The sequence below is a fragment of the Micropterus dolomieu genome, linkage group LG01 (genome assembly GCF_021292245.1).
Source record: "Micropterus dolomieu isolate WLL.071019.BEF.003 ecotype Adirondacks linkage group LG01, ASM2129224v1, whole genome shotgun sequence".
Taxonomy (NCBI): domain Eukaryota; kingdom Metazoa; phylum Chordata; class Actinopteri; order Centrarchiformes; family Centrarchidae; genus Micropterus; species Micropterus dolomieu.
Window position 1 is genome coordinate 8,063,509 of NC_060150.1, and position 25,589 is coordinate 8,089,097.

The 25,589-nt window shown below is 39.4% G+C and overlaps 1 protein-coding gene and 1 long non-coding RNA gene across 2 annotated transcripts in view; one reads left to right on the forward strand and one right to left on the reverse strand.

The window, feature by feature from the left end:
• LOC123974456 overlaps window positions 1-7,616 on the forward strand; it is a 153,233-nt gene extending 145,617 nt beyond the window's left edge. The window contains exons 5-6 of the long non-coding RNA XR_006825854.1: window positions 3,240-3,345; window positions 7,280-7,616. This is a non-coding gene — a long non-coding RNA (uncharacterized LOC123974456). The remainder of the gene's footprint in view (window positions 1-3,239; window positions 3,346-7,279) is intronic.
• LOC123974450 (gamma-aminobutyric acid receptor subunit gamma-3-like) overlaps window positions 1-25,589 on the reverse strand; it is a 113,132-nt gene that overhangs the window by 85,969 nt on the left and 1,574 nt on the right. The window lies entirely within an intron of this gene.

Here is a 25,589-nt window from a genome sequence, read left to right on the forward strand (position 1 = left end):
ATGTTTAAAAATGATCTATTTGTGATAAAGTTTGTAGTTTTAGTAGTATTTTAATAACAATAAACAAGTGTTATATCACATTTCGATGTCATTATTGGAGGCATAAGACATAAATGTAGTTGCTTGATTATTTATGCTGCAAGTGTAAAGAAAAGGCATTTATCATGTTCAGTGTTTTATTTAAAAAAGAATGAAAATATTCTCCAGAACAGGGAAAAATATACTTTGTATTTTCTCTACCCTCCTGGGAATAAAACAAAAACAATGTACAGGTATTCATCCACACATGGATGGAATTATTTGTGTAGCAGTTAGTGACATTACATCTTACTCCCTGCTAGGATTAAACCTCTGTATTGTCCTGGTGGATCAGGAGAACAGTTGTGTATCTTCCATAAACAGCAACTCAGTATCACGACTCTGTGTCTAAGTGCTCCACACTGCCACACTACAAATTGTCCGTATGCTACCTAACTGAACTGTCTGTTACTCTGTCCTGGGTCTGGAAGATCAGCCATGTGTGGTGCATGGAAACACTGTAGTCTGGATGTTGTCCACAGTCCTCAGATTCTGGCCTGTAAAGGAATATATAGTTGTTAGAACCCCAAATTGGAAAGATCGGTGTAATTGGAAAGAACATTCATCAACATCATCAGATATTTTTACTGAATAGGGGTTTGTTGTTCTCTAACAGGACTTCTGTGTCCACATTAAACACCAGGTCCATGACACAGATGAGCCAATGGCTGAAGCAGAGCTGTAGTTAGTTGTTGTAATCAGTAAACAATAATAAAAAAGTAATAACAATAGTGATGGATTACATTTATATAGCACTTTATTTTTGACACCAAAAGGGCTTAGGGAGAAACACCAGAGAAACTTTGAGACAAGTACAATGGGTGACAGTAGACTAATATTAAAATATATATACCTGTTGATGTGCCATTGTTGGAGTGTGAAGCTCGACGCAGGTATGTGCTGCTCGGCTTGCACCTCATCCTCCCCGTCCTGCCTCTTCTTCCTCGGACCCTGGCAGCCCTCCCTCCTCTGCTTCGCCTCGACCCCCGGGCCGGTCCCGGTCCTGTCCCGGTCTGTGCTTGGCTCAGGAGTGCAATCCTCATCAGAGACAATAATGCTGTCACAGTGGAAGCTCTAACATGCAAAACAACGTACATGTTATGAGTCTAAAACGAAATTCACGTTCGTGTAGTGTAACTGATGGAAACGGGAAAACGATCATAACGATAAAGTTAAATGTTTTCTTACCCCTGATGTGAGCCGCTGCATCGCGCTGCTCTCCGCTCGTCACACTGTGCTCGTCCTCCAGCAGAGTCGGTAAGGCGCGTTCATGTGTTTTGGGGGCGTGGTTTTGAAAGGAGCCCAGAAGAGAGAGGGTGGGAGTTTCTCTGTTGGATACTATCAAAAATCAGCAGTTTCTTGCTAGTTTCTCAAACTTACCTACCCTGCCTTTAATATGTACACTTCAATATATGTTTATTTATCGCAAGTGATATGTCATCTCAATATATAAGGTTATCGCACATTGAATATTTTCCTCATACCGTGCAAGCCTACCTCATGCCTGCATGTTGGGTCTGGTCTTACCAAATAACCATCACTAAATAATAGTAAAGTATCGATAGTGGTATCGATAAAGAATCAGATCGTTAAGCAGTCTCAATAAGGGTATCAATATCAATAAAAATTAACGATCCCCATCCCTAATCATAACAGAACTTAAAATATGAGCTCACAACAGCAATATTTGTGTCAGCCCTCTGGTGTCAGCCCCCTAGCGGTAATCACAAGTAGGCCATGCAGCCCTTTTCTGTAGCCTCCAAAACCTCCCTTTTGGCATTACAGATTGATTGAACGGTGTCAACACAACTGCAGAGTTGGCAGTGAGACGACATTGGTTTCCTTTTCTCTTCAGTCTTTGAAAGGTAGAAAACATTACTGATTGATTGCAAAATTAATCACAATAAAGACAAGAGCCCAATAGCTGACCTTAAAACTGTTTGATGTGGGCATCCAAGTTAAACATATGGAACTTTCCAAATAGCAACAAAATTTCAATGTGTTTCTATGAATATGGCATTAAAGAAAAGGTAATCAGCCCCTGGTACCAAAGCTGAGTTATCATAAATATCACAGGTCTAGATGGGGTGAGGGGTTTTGCAGAGTGCCACCTAATCTTTATGTATGTGACTGCACCAGCTCCACTTAGGAGGAAACCTCCCTCTGCTGTCTTTTCCAGCAGTTCTCAGCCTGCATGGCGCTGCACCACCCATTGGTAAAATAACAAATTTCCTAGAGACACACACACACACACACACACACACACACACACACACACACACACACACACACACACACACACACACACACACACACACACTTGGTAATTACTGAAAAATGTCAAAACTGTTGAGCAGTGCCAGAAAACACAAACAGAGAATAGGACTTGACTGATTTTGATAAGATGCTCTCAAAAACAAAGGTATAATAAAATCGATCCAATGAATTTGTTAGATTCTGGATATATTTACTTAACATTCGAGAAAAATGTCAGGGCACACCTCAGCTTACTCCATTTCACAAAGGTTTGATCATAACGGATGAAAACCACGACACAATTAAATAGATACAGAGATACAGACACTGAAAAATGAGGTGGGAAGACACATTCCTCGGTTTTATATTTCCATCCAAACATTTCATTTGTAGATTTGCAGTTAATAAAATCTACACCTCTATATTTAATATTTTTTAGCATGCTGGCATGGCATGAACAGCCAAGTTAAAACTTACATCAACAAGATATCAGGGGTTCAACACAAAGCTACTGCTTCTTTTATTTCCCAAAAATATCTGTATACTGATTTTAATAGTGTATGCCATCTAAATTAATCAATTAGTAAAGCATCCATAGTGCAATTATTATTACTATTAAAATGCAACTAAGATAGAAAAATGAATACAAATATAAATAACAATGACTTTCTCCTCTATCATTTTCACTTGGCTCCAGTCTAATGACAAAAAATTTAGTTCTTTGGTTCATCCCACTGGGGTTTAATTCAACCAGTGAAACTATTTCTGCCTCCAAGAAATGTTTAAATAACTAAAACTGCATACTGAATGTGGGGGGCAGAAGCCATCTGGTTCTCCCAAGCAGGAAGAAGCAAAGGCTAAAAATTATTTGCAAATGCTATTTGACCCATATCTTTACATTTCAGCAGCTACTCACTCCAAGGACAAGCTGCAGCAAGCCATCTGCACCGCTGAGAGGGACATTAGCTGCAATCACCCAACAACTGGGAAACTGTACTCCTTTGTACACAGGTGATGTTTATTGCTGAACTCTTCTGCCCAGAAAAGCTATATCATTTGACACCCTTTCTAAGAATAAGTTCATTTCTGAAAAGATGAAATGTGATGCTGCACAGCAAAAAGAAACCAGGAAATATTGTGATAGAGGGGCTCTGTTGTCTGTGCCTTAACCTGAACATACTAATACGTGTCATAACACTTTAATTAGGTAATAGTGCACAAACACAGCTTGACACATCATAGCAAAATCCCATGTATTTCAAAATGAAATCCTTAAGTGCTTTAAGGTGCTTTAAGGAATAATTGTACATTTTGTAGTTTGCTTATTCGCTTTCTTGTTAGCTGAGAAGATTGATACCTCTCTCATATCTATACTCTAAATATGTAGCCAGCAGCTAGTTAGCTTAGCAGCTGGTTAGAATCAGAATCAGAATCAGCTTTATTGCCAGGTATGTGTACACATACGAGCAATTTGATTCTGGATTGTACATTGCTCACGATGTGCTTGCTCATACAAAAATACAAAATTACAATAATTAGAATTAAATAAAGTCTGACACAGACTTCAGTGTAGACAAAATAAATATACACACTATGAACAAAAAACAATATAGACATTGACAATTAGTGCAGTGAGCAGAGTGCAAAGGATGCTGGAATAAATAAGTATAAGTATTTTGTTCAGGAGTAATGACTTGATGCAGGTGGATTTGGTATACAGTATCTACAATATGACAATATAACAGTATGAACAGCACTGAAATAGAGAATGGTGAATAAATAAATAATAACTGTTAGCCATTAAACAGGTGGCTGATTAGAGGCAGAGTTACTGGGTTATAGCACAAGAATTGTTCCAGACACCGTGAGTCAAAAAGCTTAGCATAAGGACTGGAAACAGCTACACCAACACTTGTTAGCAACAGTTGCTTATTTACACATCCAGCAGTTAAGGAGCAACTTGTGTTTTCGGCCACCTGATTAATATAAGTCCAAGTCTTTCTGCTCTGTTTTGGTCTCTACCAACTCCTCCAGGGTCTTTGAGTGCTTAATGCACCACTAACATTGAATGCTGTTTGCTGCTCAACAGGTAGTATAGAGTAGGCTTTTAGAGCTTGTTTGCTAAAAGCAGCTGTCTGCTCTATGGGATTATTTTCCTATCTTTATTTCAAGAGCGTGGTCTTTTGGGAGCATTATTTTATTTTACATTCAGATTTTGTAATGCTTTGCCTCAAAAGTGCTTAGGTTGGTTCTTCTGCTCAAACCGTATGCTTCCATCTTGTTCCAGCTTCAGCCGTTCTCCTTGCGCTCAGGCTTTCTGTGCACTTGTGAAATGTTTTCTTCCGATTTTTTGTGTCTGTCAAAATCCCCCAACCAATACAATGCCAGGTGTAGTGTTGACCAATGAAGTGATCCCTGCCTTAATGTGGGCAGGTTCGCTTTGCTTCTTAGACCGGGTTCATCCACTCCTGCCCTCCACGGCCTTGCATTCTTTACAACATTTGGAATAAAAGGACATTTATTACATAAAACAGTGCCTATACTTTTTAATATAATAGCTACATGCTGTGTAAAAGTAGCTATATATATAGCTAGTATAGCACAAAGGCCTTTCATCAAGGTGCTAGAGGAGAAAAGATAAAGAAAAGAAATGTAAGTCTTAATGAAAAGACTTCCCCACTAGACAGATATTGACCAGTTGCGTAGGTGTGTATACAGTGCTTGTGTATTTGTGGTCTGTGCATGTAGGTGTGTGGAAGACTGAGCAAGCACATACTGTACTGTACCAGATTGTATTCAGCTCCCTGATCCAAATATAATAGATCTGGGAAGGGGCCTCTTCCCTCAGAGCTTTAATGAGAACCAGGGAAAGGGAAAGGTCTCACTGCTTATGAATCGCCACCAGGCAATCACTCAGCTAACACCAAGCAATAACTCGCAAAATAAGGGGATGGGGCCGGTGCTGCATGTTACACACACACACACACACACACACACACACATTTATGCACGTTTTTAGGTAGGTGTTTTATAAATTATATCTCAATTCAATTTTGTTCATACTTGTATTACATGAAATAATCACAACATGCTCATATGCCTGGTTTCATTGGTAGCACATCACCCATTTATTATATGATTTAATTTGCGAATTGAGTGAATTAAAAGTGCATGTGACTCACAAACTGCTACGTCGGCATTAAAATCAACTTTAAGACTCACACTGTTGAAGATTATGGTGCAAATGGAAAGCTTTTTGGCTCAGCTTAGGCTTATCCCTGGATATTGTGTTAAGAATCATGACAGAATCTATTTATAATAATGCTAATAGGCGTTGGACGTCTGCTACAACAGAGGTTAAGCTATAATCTCTTTGATGGGGAAGAGAAAGAATATTAGATGACTTATTTACACATACACCTTATTGTTAGACTGACATAAGATTGATAGAAGAGTCCTTGGTGACTAGCATTGCCAGTTTTCCACAAGCAACTTTGTCACTTTAAAACAAGGAAACAAAAATCAGAGACACCCGTCACAGCTGGAGATATTCTGGAGATTTAATTAGACTTCGTGTCCATCAGGTAAACAATGAATTATGCATTATTTTGCTCCCCTGGTACAGTCACAACAATGGAAACTGTCTAATACCAAGCAAGCTAATGCAGGGGATGATATTTTAGCAGTTTCAGACAAAAAAGGTGCCACATCTGTCTTCAGTGAAGTTAGGTGTCCCCAAAAGCATGAGGGTAATACCCATTTATTCTGATTGCATGATGTAAACTCAAATCTTATGTAGGATTTAAAATGCCTAAATTAAAAAATCAACCCAAGAAATAGAGTATCAAATATTTATTGCTAAATGTATTCATTCAAATTTTGTTTGTTAAAACGGAAAATAATTTAACAATTTGTCACCTAAATGCATTCTAAATGCAAAGCACTCATTTGTTTTCATTAAGGGGGTGAAAACAAGTTGTCTAATTACAGCTTGGGGCATGGCCACGGCCAAATTAAAACAGCGTCCTGTGGGGTAGCTGGCTGCAGAAACATTTAGTGATAGTCATCTCAATCAATCACAAATGTAACTAGATGTACAGTTTTTGTGTGAATAGCTGTCTTTCATCAGCTCCAGTCAGCAATGACATGAGCCCCATGGTCGCGCCCCAAAGCTGACCGTGCATCTCTATCTAAAAAAACAAAATCCTTTGCACTTGAAAACAAATGAGTGCTTAAATATTGGCAGGCCTAACTGCCCTCTGCTGGACTACATGCAAGGGATAGTAAAATTATTGTAATGGATGACGAGGTGGTTATAGAACCTGTTATCTGCCTCCGTGGAAAGATTTTGATGTCCAAAATCATACACATTAAATGTGTGTTTCTCACTGAGATGCTATTCATGCTCTAATTATTTTTCAGTTGTTGATGATAGTGATTACATAAAAACACTACCACCAAGCTCTTCAGATGACGCTCACTGTTGCATTAATCTAAAATTGCAAACAAACACCTATGTCCCAGGTGTCCAGTTAAACTGCCCGTTTACAAAAAGTTAATCTACACCTTCCAGCTAATCAGAATCCAGAATCTTTGGTGGTCATAACACATGTCCTCACTTTGTTGTCTCTCTTATGATTTGATTTTAATGTGGCATGGAATATTCACCTTGTCACAATGAAAAATTCAATTGTGACAAGGACAAAAAGCAAAAAAAAATAATTTTGCCATATATTTTTAATTTAATTATGAGACAGTACATGCATACATAAAAAAAGAAATGTAACCAGGGGTAATGTATTTCACTGTATTTCATTGTTTGATTTGGTTTTATTTAGGCATTTTATATCTTCCATAAATCTGGTGCAATCAGAAAGAAATATTATAGCCAGAGAATCAAGAGACACACACAAAAAAAACAATCTCTCTGAATTGTTCTCCACAGCAGCTCCAGTAAATTATAAAGTCTATCCACCCCCAACCCAAAAGAAAAGTCCTTGGCTAACCACTGGTGATTTCGCTGGAGTGGAGTGGACATGGGAGACACAGATCGATTAAATGGTTAGAGCTCACAGGGATGGGAAATGTGTCAGCAATGATCCAGACCCAGCTTGGTCTTATTACCACCCAATGCTCTTCACTTTGGAATCAGCCCACCGCTTTAAAGCTCTACATGATTGCTTGGCCGTTCCTTTGTGGTTTCTCATTAACTCATGAATGCTGAAGGAATGAAAGCTCCACAACCTCTCTTTGGAAATGAATTAAACATTTTTGAAAAGCTACATTTCTGGTCAAGTCCTGCTGTTTTCCTCCTCAGACTGTGTGTGTGTGTGTGTGTGTGTGTGTGTGTGTGTGTGTTGGCACAGGAAACTGCATTAATTTGCAAATATTTCTGTCAGCATACTTGTGTGCACTTGGCAGGTAGCTCCATAGTTTCAGGCATTAAGGATGTATAGAAGTATGAAAAAAAATCTAAACCTAATTAATTTCTGCGGTAAGTCTTTCCAAACTATAATGAGATCATCATATCTGTAAGTACAAGTTATTAGGATCACACTGCCTTCACCATAGCAACATAATGCCCCACATGCAACATACCATGCTGACAGATGACAATACATAACACAATATGGCTATCAACATGAAAAATGTGAGGTTTTTTGCAGCTTTTTAAAAAAAAATTATGCACAATCATTGGCTGAGGAAGTCGGTGTCATTTGATTGGCCGAAAATTGGATAGGTCCATATACAGTTCTAGTATCAACCAAAAAAGGTGTTTCCAAAAGGCTTATGGCTTAAGGGAATATTTTGTTGAAAATCCACTTTAAAGTGGAACCACACTGATTTTACACATCAAAGTCTATTTACAGGTCCTGGAGAGGACTATTTCATATGAGTGAGAAAGCCTTTTGTGGCCATGTGAAATCTGATAAATTGTTTAACGTCACTTGCATACCCTAACTACCCTAACCCCTGAACCCCAGCAGGAGCTTTCCCACTACAAAACCTTAACAAACCATAATTTGGAGCGTCCCATAACCTTAAACTGTAAGAATTCTTCAGGTTCTGCTTTGTTTCTTTGACATTTACATGTAAGGACTTTTGAGCATCAGTACTGTTAAATTAATAAGAAGAGCAAGCTGTGTCCTGAGTCCTGCTTGATTTCCTTCCTGTCTCTTCCTCTTCTAGTAGAAGAGGAAGAAACTAGGGGTTTGAGTTGTATTGTGGGTAGCTCAGGCACCATGTTTTGACAATATCTTTGATAGTATCTCTGCATTAATGTTGATCATTTGTTTAACTGTCCATTGTGAGCCTGAAACTGTTCTACATTGGAGAAAGTTTTTTTGTAAACAACCTAGAGTGTAAAACTCTAGAAAAAACTTGTTAATCCTGAGACATTAAGCCCTTCCAACAATCACACACACACAAACACACACACACACACACAGAGCTGAAGAGACATTTGCATCACAGCGCTCATAAAAGGTTACTCCATCCGCCAGCTTGTGTGTGTGCGTCTGCAAGTGTGTATCCATTCATGTCTGCATCCTCTATGCATGTGCACGTTGTGTGTGAGGAGCTCCTGCACCGCCTTCCCGCAGGTGATTGTCAGCTCTGCTAACCTGGCTAGCTAAGATGTAAGAAGAAGCATTTGCCAGGATCTAAACTCCTCTTCATATAATGAAATGTCAGTGGACTTGAAATATTGAGGAAGCTCATCTGAGAATTGTCCTTTCAGCTGGTGAGGTGTCACCCCTGTGCCAAATGTCAGCTCTGTGAGGATCAAGGAGAAGAGGCCTGCCAGGACCGAGTCAGCCCCAAAGCCACCTAAATCTGAGCCAGAGGTGGAAAGAGCAGCTATTTTACTCCAGCAGAATGCTGTATTAATGGGTGGTTCCATCTTTAAGCTGCACCAAAAAGTTGTTACGTAAGATAATGTCTCACTGGATCACAGAGCGTCCAGTATCGCTCTATTTGCTTAAATAAATAAATTATTCAATTTGTTTAGTTTAATTGGGTTCAAGGTAGATTTATTTATTATTTCACAACACAGGGTATTATAACGAGATTAGGTTGTAGTTGCCTTTATGTTTTCCTTACCAGCGTGGAGATGTGAGATGACCATGTCAGGAACTCTGTGATGCTGATTTCCAGTGACCTGAAACTATTCACCTGCTCCAACTCAGCTCTATTGATGACGTTAAGCAGCACATTCATCATTGTTTGAAATCCGGCCGATGATGGTGGTGTCATCTGCAAACTTCACAACAGAGTTCTCTCTATGTCGGGGGTTGCAGTCGTGGGGGTACAGCGTAAACAGGAGGCGGCTGAGCAAACGGCCCTGGGGGGCTCTAGTGTTGAGAACTAGAGTGGAGGAGGTATGGCCAGGGATGTCATCAGGCCCAGCTGATTGACTCATATTCACTCCCAGCGGGACTCTTCTCACATCTGCTGTGAATACTGTGGATACTGTGGCTGGTCTTCTGGAGGTGGAAGAGACTATACTGCTGAGTATTTGTTGAGGAGATCCAAGAAAGCATAAAAGGTCTTTAAGTTCATCTGGTAATGTGGCCTCACACATGATGAGCTCCCGCTTTTGTAGCCTATGATGTCACAAATCTTTGGTGTTGTTGGTATTGAGGTCACCTGTCTCCGCTTCGCCTCTTTGGAGCCAGCTTTCAGTCTTGCACTGGTATTGCAGTGGCAATGGCAGCTTTTTTGGCTCGGGATAGGGCCCTCACCTCATGCTTTCTGGTTGGGGAATGATTTTAATGTCTCAGTGGTCACCACATATCATAAACAATACATTTGCTGTTGTGTGATGACACTGGTTCCTCAAGGTTGACGTGGTTGTTTCTGAACACCTTCTGCCTGTCAAGTGCAATGTTTTATTTTATGGTACAGCCAGGTCTCAGTAAAAATAAGTCTCTGATTTGTTGCTGAGTTAGCCTGAGTCTTATTTCATCCGTTTTATTTTCCTGCTACTGGACATTAGCCAGAAGCAGGCCTCGGTAGTGGTATAGCCTTAGGTCGAACCTGGGTTAGCTTAGCTCTTATGCCAACTCGCTTTCTCTCTTCCTGGTTTGATCACACCTTTTGCAATGACGTTTGTCTGGATGGGAGCTGCACTGAATCCAATCCCTGCACTTCCTTTAAGGGATGTTGATAAGTGTATTTCTGTCATAGGTAATGTGTGCTAACGGTGTTAGTCATTTTCAAGTTAATATGCGAAAATTCACTAGTTCTAGTTCCTCAGATGTTTAGATTTGCTGCTTTTCTTTTTCTTTGTCAGATATGACAGTAAACTGAATGTATTTGGTTGTCTTTTGCTTTCGATCTGTTGGACCAATAAAAAAAAATTTGAATACAACTCCTTGAGCTGGGGGAAATTAACAGGCATTTTCACTATTTTATGACATATTACAGCCAAAAAAAATAATTGACAGGGTAATCAATGATGAGAATAATTATTTGCAGCAGCCCTTATTTGATTTAAACATCTCACTAACTCTGTTGATTTAACAATCTGTGAACAAAACATTGGTGTTAAAACAGTGTCCGAGTTGTTTTCCGAAAAATTACTTCTGACAGTGTCACAGATTTTTTAACTCTAACCTGGATGTGACACCACGTTTGTTAAAGGTGCATTTGAGCGATTTAGTATTTCACTTTCATAAAATTGGGGGACACGAGAGAGACTAATGCAGCATGGGTGGTTAAGGCACATGCTATATAACCGCAACGCTGCTGGTTTGACTCCAGCTCAGACCTTTGTTGCCTCTCATCCCTTTTGCTTCCTGAATTCTGTGTGTTTATCTATCAAAAAAATGCCAAAAGAAACACTGCAAAAGCGTCTTTCATCAGACGGCCCTCTGTATGAAGCATAATCCAGACAGATCCAAATATGGTCATTTTAAACTTCAGAACTCTCCTCCAGAGCCGCAGAAGATGTTATCACGGTTTTCACAGAGCAATACACGTAGTGACAAGCAATCAGTGAAGGGGCCCCTTTAATTGGTTAACTCCGCCCCTTACAATGGAAGAAAACCTCATCAAATGCAACCACAGAGGAACACACTTCTCCTTAGACCTCAATTTCTTTTTATTACTTTGGTAGGTGAAACAAGGTGACCTCTGAGTATTGTTACACACATAAAGGCATTTTTGTGAACATACAGTGTGGATTTGTGCATTTTATATCAAATAAATTTGGACTATTGAAATTCTTTCTCTCTCCCTGGGAGAAAGAAAAGGAGGAGGTGAGATATCAACTTCCCTAAGTGCTGTTTCTGGGCAGTCTGATCGTAAAACTTGCCACCTCTGATGCCGCAGCGAGATAACGCTCGGCGCCTGACTGTTAAAATGACAAAGAAACACTAAACAGAGATTAGCTTCTCCTGAACAGCCTATCGGAACTCTTCTTAAGAGAGGGCAGGAAACCCTAAACTGCCCCCCCACACATGTAACCATGGCAACTGACCTTTCTCTTTGTTTAATTACCTCACATCAAAGGATGTTCTCCTCTTCACGCCCAGGCGTGAGAAACTCCAGGACACCAGAGACACTGCCCTGAACTCCTTTGTGTAAACAGCAGCATGTCTCCTCAAACCTCAAAGCATTACCTTGTTTAATTAAATAATCTTTTAGTTACTTGAATAGGTCTCTCCACTCCATTTGAGTAGTTATGTTACCATGTTGGTGTTATTTGTTGTTGAAAAGAATCTAAACAAGTTAATTTTGCAGTGTTTAATTTTCAGCAAGGATCCCTGACCTTTATTCAGTTTTTGTTGTAATCAATGCTTTGTTCACAACACTTTCTGACACTTCCTTTAGAAATGATGATAAAGAAATGTCATCCTATACCCAATTAATTTTCCAGCTTGAATTTAAGGTCAAATAACTAAATTCATCAGCTCCTGGGCAGAAGGTTGTTTTAGGGTGAAACAAATCGTCATGTAACCCGAGCTCCCCCAAGTGGACAAAATAAGTATTACATGCCATCGTCTGAAATGCCGTTTAATGTATAAATGTCACTCTGTATTTATCTTGTCCATAATCTAATGTCATTCGTGTATCTTGCTAATATTCTCTAAGAACGTGTAACAGCCAATATATCCAGAAAGCTAGTTACGTTCCTCTCATCTGATGTGATTCCTATGAAATGCTAACCTCTAACTACTGACAATTGTTTTCCTTTTTATCAAGTGCTTAAAACTAAGAATGGTACAACCGTTTGACAATTAAGGTTTGGTTGTGGGAAGATATTTGATTACAATAGGCGCAAATAGATTTTTGATTAACTTAATATAATATGTCGAAAGAAAGACTGTCTCTCCGGAAACCGGAGACAAGCCCTCCCTCAGGGGAACAAAGGACTGCCTTCTGGGAACCACGCCCCAACAGACAAAAAGCAGCGACCCACGTTGTCTCGCTCTCTCTTGTCTTCTCTTGTCCTCGCTTGTTCCTGGCTCTCCAATGGCGCTTCGGCATGCGGCCAGTGTGCCCCCTCTCCTGGCAACGCCCTAAGGACCCGGCGCAGCGAAGGCTTGTTCGTTTCAAGCCACACATGCGAAGTGCCGCGACTTCAGTTTTCCCTCGTTTCCACCAACTTTACTTGCGTTTTATTTTCTTTGGTTTTGTTAAAAGTTATCAGTCCGTTAAGTTACACTAGTTTAATTGAAGAACGACCAAGTTGTATTCTCGAGCTAATCCCACAGAGGTCGGCCCACGTGGTCCTGGCAGCAGTAACAAAGGACGACCAAACCTCTGACCCGAGCCAGGGTTGGAAAGGCCCCCACTGCGAGTTTCTTCAGTAAGCCGACAAAAGACGGACCTCCGGAGCAATTCCCTGGCAGAGAAAGCGACTGGCCGGCGGATCAGTGATGTCCCATAGTTGTTAATAGATTATCTTTAACTCTTAAAACTCATAACTTGCGTTCATTAGCTGCCCGTATGAGTCAAATGCTCCCTACAATAGAAACCCACATTCTCATTGTTTAGCCGTTGTTTATTTCTTGGATGTATATTTTAACTGCATTTTTATATTCACCTTAATTAGTTAATAAATTTCACTGTAACCAAAGGAATTGTGTGTGTATTGCCTATCTCCAAGTCCCTGCCACGAGAATTTACCCCTTCTTTATGAGACTGACTGATTGATTTAGGATAATTGAGCGATTATTAACTAACTGATCACTAGTGAATAATTGTCTAGTTATTAACCATACCCAGAGAATCCCGAGACCCTGGGCGAACGGAATCTCGGGTGGTGCCCCGCAAAACGAGAAGCTTTGTGAATTAATATTTTCTGAATATTAAAATTCATAATTAATTCTCATAAATTTATTAGATCAAATGTAGTCATGCTACAGCATAATGCTTCATTAACTTCAGAGGTGACTACTGAGTTTGGTGCATCACTTTTTCTATTCCCACATTTTCCAACCTTTCAAACTAATGCATACAAATATAAAGTGGTATCCCTCTACCCGAAAGACACACATTTATTTATATTAAATGACTAAGCCCACATAACTGATTTTGATCCAGATGGGTGGTTACAATGATGAGAATGAAGAAACTATTAAGCCAATTCATTAAGTGTATCTAATGATTTGAATGCTGTGCAGTTAAAACGCATTTCAATCGGAAAATTGACAATTAATGAAGGAGTCCACACAGTTTATCAGAAAGAGCCTGCATGCATGTTCTGGTTATCCGAACGTGTCTTTTCTGGGTTGTTTATCAGTCAGTGTTTGAAAAATCCTAATGCATACCAAAAAACCAAATAAAAGCACAGTGAGTAAATGAAGAGGGTGCTTGCATGTTCTGATGCAGTAACCTTGTGATTTTTTGAAGAAGCTTCTCTTCATTAATGAATTTAAAAACATCCACCTGTGTTTGTGATCGAGTTGACCACCTTTTCAGGCAGACAGACATCTTTAAATTCAAAGATCAAAGAGTCTAAAATGTAGCATCAACTGATGGAAGTTACTTAAGGATATGAAGTTTCATGTGAAAATATACTTACTTTAGCACAAAGTGATTTTGTTTTCACCCTTTCCAGTCTCAGTTACAAAAAAAACAATCAATTACAGAGTTTGTTGGGCATCCAAGATGAATGGGATGTCATACTGACCCAAAGCTTGGAGAAACACCATTAACAAAGGCCCAGAAATATCACCATATCACAGGTTTCAATTATTTCTGAGATGAAAGTGAAAAATAACACACTGACAGGCTTACAGGAAGATTCTGCACTTCTGTTGAATTAAGAGTGTACTGTTTCAGCACATGGCCTTCATCAGGTTGTTTTCCAGAAGAGACTGAAAGAAAACTTCCATACACACCACAAGTTTGTGGATTGTTCTTTAAGAGTTATGCAAATCAGGAGTCAGGATGCCACACATGCAACACAGGAAATTTTAAATAAATTGACCACAAATACAAAAAAAACTTTCTCACCCTATTACAGTGACTATATAAGTATAGTGTGCAAGAATGATTTATTTGCCTGGGAACCAGACAAATCTGCAAGCTCATGTTTCATTTGCTCTGTCAGATACGTATGGCTCCGCTCCCATTCAGTCAGATTTCCACCCGATGTGACTCAAGTCACGCCAAAAAACATTCATCTAATATGGGGTGGCTTTGATATGATGGCTGACAGAGGGGCAATTTGGAAAGTCACATGTCAAACGTTTTGCTGTTCTGATTAGCTGTAGGTCTGGACCAGCACTCACCAGGTTCATGAAACTCAGATCAAACTGTCGAACTGATCAAATATAAATGAAGATTCTGTTACTGCATTGCTTATTTCCTGCCTTAAATATTTTCAGAAACACATTTTAGTGTACTGTTGAGTAAGTTTGAGAAAGTTTGTGAAAAACAGACCAAGTGCCTCCCCAACTTGCACATGTCGCTCAGCGCTGTGAATTATACACTGACAACCGGGGGGGGTCAACTATTTTTCCAGGTCCAATAGAAAACCCAGAACAGCACAGGCGCGGGCTTCAGTGAACTAAAATCTTACAAAGCTTACAATATCCTTGCTTATTTAACCAGTGTCATCAGTCTGTAGATGATGATAAATCAAATTCATTACACCAGTTCACGGGTGCCCCATACCACACAACAACTTTTTTAGTCAGAGGTCACCAAGTATTCTCGAGCAAAACTGCCAGCAGACCATCATGACCACTCAAAACAAACCCACACAGTGTTGATACAGAACTAAAGACACACAAAATACAGTCTGCATTATTATAATGACTAATTCCTAATTATTATCATTCTCGTCAAGTTTCAACTTACTCTTTTTTAGCAAATATCTCCTTTCCTCTTGCTCATGTTGACTGTTAACGATGTAATCTGTGTCCAATAAAGCAGTAGTCAGGGGAAATTGTGAATTTTTGGGAATTCCAGAGTTAAAACAAATGCCATGTTTATTGTGAAAGGACTCACAAAAGAAATAACTCTATATTGATATAAAAAAGTATCTCTACAATAACTAATCCCCAATTTCACTGCTCATGCCTAAACACCAGTGTTAGCTGACAATTACATAAAATATGAAATTACATAGTTATAATGAAATGATAGGGTGGGCTCTCAGCTAGCTAACATCAGATAGCTCATTTCAAGTAAAAGAAATGCTAATTAAAAATCTCTGAAGGTAGGAAAGTTAAGTGTATTAAAGCAGCTAGATAGTTAACTACTGACACTAAGCTGCTGCATCTCCATTAGCGTGTGAGGCACCGGACTGGAGCAGCTGTGCTGCGAGTGATGCAGACAGACAGGATGTTCAACTAACGTCAATGTTTTCAACATCATTTTAGGGGTGTCTGAAATAGTATTTCGAGATTCTTGAATATAAAACATGAGTGTGGGAAATATATTGTAATATTTACAAATACAGGTCAGAAAGACCCCCCTGAACTGTTGGTTTTGCCTCTTTTGGGGGGGTCCAAGCCTTAATTAGGGGAGTCAGACCCCCCCAATCCCCCCCGTAATTCGAACTATGGCGCTACATCACTTTGTTGTTGCTCTGATTGGTTGTAGGTCTATCCAATTGTGTCAAGAGGCATTGTGGTATGCGTCCAGTGATAATGGTGCATTCCATTTTACAGGGGAAGTTGGGATTTCCCAGTTCAAAGTCGGAAATTGAAAGGGAACGCCCCCGTAAGTTGGAATTCCGACTCGGAAAATAGGGAGAACCACACTACCCCAGCTTCGAGATCCAAGATGGCTGCTCTGTGTGACATTAGTGAAAGCTGTAGTTTATACTGTTTATTAGCACTTCTGAGTACTTGTGTTTCATAGAAATTTTCATAGACAAAGTGCTGTCCAACTGCTGTCTGTGGACGTGTTTAGTATGAGTAAATACTGCACAATGTGTTTGTTTTTTTTAATCAACCAGCGTAACAATGGCTGGCCGAGCGAGGTTTTCAGACTTTTATCTGGAACGCCTTCAACTCGGGTGATTTCATTCCCAGCTCCGACGAGGTAAATGGAACGCACCATAATGTCCCTTGGAAATCAAAAATGAACTGAGAGGTTCCAGCATAATGCACATTTCTTTCCCTAAAAGATATGATCAGAGAATACAGGAGCTATTTTATTGGTTCTGATAGGATCAATCCTGGACTGACCAGAGGTGATATTAACTTTCTTAGGAAACAGAAAGGATTCATAATCTCAGAAATCTGCAGCTGACATTAATGAATGAGGATTTTTTTGAAGGTATTGCATCCTTAAAAAAATCTGATCATCTGTGTCAAGCCCTGATAAGATTACTGAAAATCTATGGTCTTGTGGTGTATATACTGTGTATATATATATACATACGCCTATGTAGAGATGTGATTTTTATACTGTACTGTATATACAAGATGTGCTTTTTCAAGAAAGCCGTGCATGTGCAGAATGATGCTAAAATAGATTCTACATCCAGTCTAGCGGCTCTGGGTGCTGAATTTAAGCTAAATGCTCACAATGATAATGTTGACCTACACACGTTTAATGGATATGATTACCATGGTCTCCATCTTAGTTTAGCTTGCTGACATCTACTGAGTCATTGTTGGTATAAGAAGAAAATAACAACAAAAGGTTTGCACACTATAAAGACCTGATACCAAGTAATAAAAGTAATGTTTAAATAATTATCATTATTCAAAGACACCACATGGCCACTCACATGAAATGTGACATAAACATAAAGGCAAAATGCCTGAGCCCACATTGAACACAGGGCCTCTTTGACATATAAACACCTACTTTATTGGAACATTTTGCACAATATTGTGCATTTATTGCAGCACCGCTGTACAAGAATACGCCTACAGACAACGCCTAGCCTTGTATTGGGCACTTATGGTAATGAAACTATATTAAGAAATCACTGTGCTTGCTGAGTCCAATGCCTTCTCATCTTTTTGTTCACCACAGACATAAAGAAAGGCCAGAAGCTTGGCATATCACCACAAATTAGCACTGAACACAGATTATGAAAGAGGCTGATGGGAATGTGTGTAGTTTTGCAGGTATTTGGACAAATTCAATTTTGAACTGATGATCAAGATAAATGTGGTGGCATCGCCTTCCATCCTCTCCCATCCATTTTCAGTTAAAGCTGCATGTCAGTGTGCCATCACAGCACTTGAGTGCAAGACAAACACTTCCATGTTATTTCTGGCATTGGCATACAGACAATAATAGAAACTCAGACTGAATTTTCTAAATAAGTAAGTAGTAAAGTAAATAATTCTAAGTTTCCTTAATTCTCATTTCCACTGGTTTTATGCTTCAATAAAACAAAGAATACATCTAAATCTTTTATCAAACAAAGGGAAAATGTAGAACTGCTGACGAATGATGTACAAGGACGAGTAGAATTCAGCAAATGCTGCAGTGCCTACATCCCATCGTCCGCTCTCATGTTCTCCCTGGAGTGATTGGATCTGACATGACTTCTGAATCGGATCTATGACATTTTAATATAGGATGCAAAGTGGGTCAAACTCTCACTTGGATTCCAAAAAAGCCTCAGATCTGGCCCACAAATACTGACGTGAATTATGTAGCGATGTACAGTAATTGATCGTAAGTAGGGAGAGGTTTAAAGGGGGAAATAAAGGGAGGATCATGAAGGTTTGGAGGGAGAAAGGGAGGGTGATTGAGTGAGAGCGATATAAAGAGAAACAGATGGAGAGAGACAGGAAGCAGCTGCAAACCAATGATGTCTGAGCAGCTTTGGTTTCTATTTCTGACACACACCTGGCTTTTATCTGAGGTCCTTCTCTTTAGCGACATACACATTTAGATCACGCACACATCAAATGTGTGTAAAAGTGTGTAGGGAAAGCCAAACCAGTGACCACAACTTTTATGGTTAAAAAAAAGCAAATGAGTAAGTATAGAAAGATAAAAAATAGTTTAGTCCATCTACAATAGTACACAACAGTAGCTGCTTCTTGGTTACAGCTGCACACACACAGAAACTCACACCTCCTATTAAAAGGCACACGCAGTCTTTCCTTTTCACTCCCACCCGCAGACTTAATTGTAAGCGCCAGACATACTGTATTCAGAGGCAATAATGGCAGATATGATTGCAGCGATCTGGTCAATCAGTGCAGATCAATGGCCTGTTAGCTATAGCCGCCGTCTGCGATCACACACAAGCTGAAACCGGATTAGCTTCCTGGCTATATTGAAAAGCTGTCAGGTTGACTGTATTTGTATGCAGGCTGACACTGAACCGTGTGCCTAATCAGAATGGAAAAACAGCAGCCTGGCAGCTTGTTTAGAATTAACCTTTTATGAAAGAAAATTTGGTTTAAATCTGATAGGGTTCACTTGTTTTACTCTGGTATGTTTCTGTTTCTGAAAAGCTGGTGGATTTGAAATGGGGGCAGTTTCTTAAAGTGGTAATAGCTTAATCAGATGTCTTGTCTTCATGATCTGGGCTACTAAGCAGTGACTTCTTTTTCCTTGTTTTTTCTGTAGATGAGGCTAATTTTCTTGTCTTCCTTATCTGAACACGTAGACAGGATGCACATATCCATAGATTCAGTGTGACTCATAAATCCAGATAGAAATCATAGAAACAAAGATGCTCCTTGTCATTTCGACACTGAAAATGTGTTTGTCACTTCATCAAAGTAATCCAGTGTCTACATCCAGAAACAGGACGTGCTAATAGGTAATTTGGCATACTTTTATGTGGGATTGAGTCAAAATAAACTACTGTGTGTGTGTGTGTGTGTTTATGCTAATGAAGGAACATGTGAGATGTGTTTTTAAAAGTTTTTGAACAGATCTCTGTGGCACAGTGGAATAAGATACTGTATATCAGGCTTTGGATATACACACTATACTTGTTAGTTGGATCAATTCACTTCAGCCAGAAGGTATGTGTTACTCTGGGTCACTCTGTGTAGCCACATGCCTTTGAAGCCTCCCTGAGTTGGTTGTTAGTGGGCTCAATTCTCATGGGCACAAAGACTTGAACCTTTCTTAAATGTACTTTTTAATTTGTTGGGAGGCCTGGCGTATTTTTAGAATGCAGCTCAGACCTAACTTTAATCGAACTCCTCGAATCATCCCTGGCTCCCAAAACTCTAAATGTGCCTGGCTGCAGAGTCCTCGCAGCATACAAAGCCCTCTACTCCAGCCCGTTTTGTCCTGGATTCCCTAGTGAGCACACACGCAAACGCTGACACCCCCGCAAATTCTCCGTCACACACACACGCACATATTCGCACAGTACACGAGGATTGCACAGATCGCACACAGTGATCACGCTCTGTATCCAAAAGGAAAGTGACACAATAGGGACACAAAAGCATCTCATCTTCATCTAAGGCGAACTGCTTCTTATCGGTTAAGGTGAGGCTCAACACTTGTTCTGCTCGGGGGAAATGTGGGTCGCTCTTTCACAAGTGGACCAGTCACCCACTTTATATGAAGATTAGGCTCGCTGCCGACTTTACGAGACCGGAAGAGACAGGAAAACAAACAAGGGGAACTAAGATAATAACCCTGTTATGTTGTACCTCGGATTTCTGTTATTTTCTTCAGTTTAACTTCACTGCTGTGGAACTGAAATGTAGTTCTGACAGACGCCCCTGAGGCCTCTTATTGCCAGAGTAAATGGACAGACAATTGATCACAGAACATTTAAAGAATGTTTTGGAACATGGGCTCATTGTAACATGGCTAGCTGTGAACTAACTTTGCAACTTCTTATCAGTCAGAAGACTCAAAATCCTGCATTTGTGGCTAATACAAAGCTTCAAAGAAGTAGTTCAACATTTTGGAATATATGGTTATTTCTTTTCTTGATTGATCAATCTAATTTTGATATGCTAAAAATGAAGAGCTTAGCTTAGCATACAGAATAGAAGCAGGGGGAAACAACTAGCCTGGTTCTGTCCAAATAAGAAAAAAATAACTCCATGAGCCACAATTAGTCATTTCCTCCTACTTCTCGCTAACTGACTGCTTGCTCTAGCAGTCTGAGAGTGGTGTCTATCTTCTCATCTAACTCTCGGCAAGAAGTTATTTCTCCAAAAAGTCAAACTATATAACTAGTTGTGTTGATTTCGATGTTTAACTCTTAGACTCTTTATTTCAAATAGCATAATATATATATGATGGTTTCCCCTGAGAATAACATTCCTCTGTTCTAGCGTGTCTGTGTATGTGGCTATTGTGTAAAAGGGTCCAATATGCAAAAGGGAATATAAATATAGCACCAGTGGTACAACCATCCTCAGCCTTCCTTACTTTATTTAAGAGGTTGTTTTCACCAAGGAAGTGAGCTTCACTGTGAGATATAAATACACTTGTAATATTGAATTAATGGCCAATTAATACAGAAATCTCAAATATGCTTAAAACAGTGTGTACTCTGGTTCCACAGCCAGCAGCATATAAACAAGCAGAACTACAAAGAGAAGTTGGTTATATTTTAAAAAAGAGGCAAACGGAAAAGCATTGTTTGATACTGTGTGTGCGTGTGTGTGTGTGTGTGTGTGTGTGTGTGTGTGTGTGTAAAGAGGGTGACTTTGATTTAGACAAAAATCCAGGTGTGTCTCAGAAATGAGCCATGTTGTTCTGACTTCAGTAGCAGTGAGTGTGTGTGTGTGTGTGTGTATGTGTGTGCGTTTAAAGAGATTCATTGCAGCAGTTCTCAGCTGAACCCACTCTTTTTTACAATGACTTAAATGTCCCAGATCTGTCTTTGACTCAGCGTCATCTTCGAGTATGCTTCTTTGTGTGTGTATGTTTTTTGAGTGTGAGTGTGTGTGTGTGTGTTTCTTTCCCCATACACACATGCCCGTGTGTTTCCGCTGCCTCACATTATCCTGCAGAAGCATTAACATTTCATGGACGATAGTGAGGTTTGTCAACTGGAGCTCATCAAAATTTCATCCTTAATTATGGATGCGGAGCTGGAGGGAGTTTCCCCTCTGCGAGGTGAGCTGAACCGAGCCCAGCGAGCCGCCGGCGCAGGCGAAAAAATCAATTCCCACCAGGTTATTGCCTGTGAAAACTGGGTGCTTGGTCATTTTAAATAACCTAAGAACACAAATAAACACTCTTAATGATCTGGAGATAAGTGTTCCCACCAGAGTCTTTCCACAAAGTCTTTTGAAACTTCACCTCGAGCGTAACGCTGCTAAAAACACCCAGCTGAAACCATTACAAATGAGAGCCTTTTGGGCTCGGCTGTGGCAACTTCAAGGTACAGAGTGTAGTCTCAGACTGAGTCTCAATAAACCTTAAAATGACTTCAAACCTGTGAGTCCTGCAGATGAAAACACGCAGTTTAAAAAAGATGAAAACACGCAGTTTAAAAAAGCACACTCGTGATTAGAAGAGTACAGGTGATGGACACAATATCATTCATATGTGGACAGATTGTTCTTTTCTTGTCTACTACAGTCCTCCAGCAGCTGAAGTTTATAATTACTTTTACATAAAAAACATCATAAGATTATAAAATACAATGCATTGTTAAAAATGAAACTAGTGGTTTGGGTTTGTATCCTCTTACAAAAAGCAGTGTTGTTAGCAAAAAAAGGAGATTTCACCTCTAAACTTCTCAGATGGTTTCATCAACGGTTGGAGAGGTAAATGAATCCAAAAAAGTCCCCCCAAAAATTTGATGAATACAGATTTGTGAAGCAGAACTGTCTTGTTTCCTCCAATCAGTCATCTCACAACCCGTCAGATTTATGCCAACAAAATAGCTTACTGTACACAAAGTAGTTACAGCTGCCTCCACCTCGATGCATCCTTATTCACAATCCAGTAATGTGATATAAAACAATTTCAGTTACAGGGGTCATTTGCAGTCCTTTTACTTTTGATACCTTCAAAACAAATAAATACTCTGTTTTTGTAAGATTCTGAATGCAAGACTTTTATTTTAAATAAAGTATTTTTGCACTGGTTTATTGGTACCAGAGTCTAAGAAATTCTGTGTGCTGCTGTTAATTTTCAAGGCCAAACTTTTGGTGGTGTTGTGTTTCTTGGCGCAAGCAATCAATTAAAGTAGCCATATAATTGTTAATTTTTTGGGGGGGGGGTTACTTACCTTGAGTGTGTTATGTAGCTTTTTTTGTAAAAGTTCTGCAAAGTCCACGCCTTAGGGACTTATAGTCCCATTTGAAATGCCTTGTAAGTATGTTCTCCCGTGATAAGGGGTAATGCAGCTATGTACAGTATGAGAAAAAGAGAATGTGTTTTGGAACATTCAAGCATGTAAATCTATTCTAGTATGACCCGCAAATAAAAGTATGAACCTGAAAATGAGCCTAAGAGGGCCTCTTTAAATATGTGATAGGAATTTGAAAATAGAGAGTAGTGACCCACACTACCTACACCACATGAAAACCTTTAGCATGAATACAGTCAAATGTTTTCATTCGATTCTTCACATTATTCACTTGTATATGTATGATATTAGCTAAGCTGTGAATCAATAATTAGGTGAAAAACACAACCTGTTTCATTTTTTGGTTGCGTTCTCTATTTTGGAAAAACTAAAATAATTCATCATGTACTTGAATAAGAGGAAACATTTTATAGGACCTCCACAGACGGTTGTCACTATATACTACTTTATCCAATTTAAGAGTATATATTAACATAACTGTACATAACTGTCAACATAACTGTAGGGTAAATTACTTATTTAAGTCTTCCTCTTGCATATTAATATTAATGAATATATATAGTATGTCTGTTAAATGTTGTATGTGGCGGCTGTGGCCCCGGAGGTATGTGTATGAATCTAAGTCCCATTCTGATATGCAGTTGGCACCTTGTATTGCAATGCCTTAAGTGTATGAGTGAGTGAATGCGACATGTATAGTAAAGCGCTTTGAGTGGTCGGAAAACTAGAAAGGCGCAAATACAAGTACAAACCATTTACTGCAGTGAAGTGTTGCCAGATCTTGCGAGCATCTGTGTTACTAAATTAGACTGTGTCAAGTGTCTACAGACAAACGCTAACGTTAGGAAGTTTCTAACTTAAGTCTTAACTTACACTTTAGTTAACTAGGGATAGTTAGCTAAAGCTAATGTTTGCGCTGTCTTGTGTTCCGTTGACCCCCGCTCTGTATCTTCTTCAGCATGGATAGATGTGTGTATCAGCATGCATGCAAAGATTCAAGTGTTAAGTGTGAATAGAAAATGCCACCGTGAGCTGCAGGAAACAAAGCAGCAACTACAACATCTAAAAAGTTAAGAAACACACTGTGTTTATTCCAAAATGTAGAGTAGAGCAATTCCTAAATGATTTCCACATATCAGATCAACTATTCTTCTGATTTTTGTCAGGGCACTGCTGATTGTAAATGCAACATCCTAATCCAGGGAAAGCAGGCCTTAACTGGAAATATACAAAAAATAAAAACCAAACATCCTATAGGGCCACAAGATCTATAGACTGTCTAAACACTACACAATACATTTACAACAAGGTCAACATTCAGAGCTTTACTTATGAGCACAGAGTCTGTATAATAAATACCTCCCACCACCATCATACTAAACCCAAGTGATTATCACTTCACTAGTAAGTTCCCCTCACACTCGTACATGTTCAGACTGGCTTGATTTCTCCAAATGACTCCTGAAATGCAGCAGGAACAATAAATGGTTCCTTGGTAATGACTGCACACTTGTCATAGGGAACTTTTCCCAGCCACCACCAGCCCGTCCAGTGAGAACACTCCTGGGATCAAACCAGTAACCATGTGATCAGCGGCCAGCCCTCCCTGCCTCTTTGAAGGGGAATATTCCCTCCAAGAAGCTTGGAAGTTTTGATTGCACCATGAGCATAGCAGAAATAATGTGGGTGCAATCAGAGAATGATTTGTTCTCAAGCTACCACCCCCAATCTTACACACAAGCCCACACACACACACACATACACACACACACACACATACATGCACACTACATCTCTAATGTACAATAATCCACACTACAGTCTCCTGCAGCTGTAAGACAGAGAAAGACACATATGTAACTCAGCCTTTGCTCAACACATGACAGTTAAGTTATTGTCTATTGTATTACATGCAGCAACTTATTTGTTTCTCTTTAGGAGTTCCGCACAACAACAGGTTCTGTTCTTTTCTTTTTTCCACCATTTGAGGTTTCTTTTAATTGCGTCCTCTCTTCTTCTGCAGCAGTTTTAATGGCAGCCGACTGGAGAATAAGCGCCACCAACTGTTTATCTTGATGAATGAATTTTGAATTTTGGCAAATGTCCTGTAGATTCTGCCAAAATATTTATATAAACTTAATATTAAACATTTTGGTAAACCGATAAGGAGACTCATGAGGGGAACTCTTCATACGTTTGGAAAACTAATAAAGGCAAAAATGGGGGATGTTCATGTTCTCGGAAAGATGCCTCATTTCCCCCCACCCCTTTATTTTTCTATGTGGTGTGATTTTTGTTCATGTGTAAAACTGAATAAAAGACATATGTCACTGTCCTATGAAAACCATGTATCTCCCTAATGTCGGCAGTTATAACTTTTAGTTAATCTAATGGGTTTATTTAGCTTAAAAACGAAGAGCCTTTTCTCAACCCATGGAGGAGGATTTAATCATTAATTGTTAAAAATTAAAAACGTTAAATTTGGAGAGAACCATAGTTTTCTTTCGACAGCGGTGACATCATGTTTCGATTAAAGGACAGGGAAAGTCCTACACCAAAAGGGCTG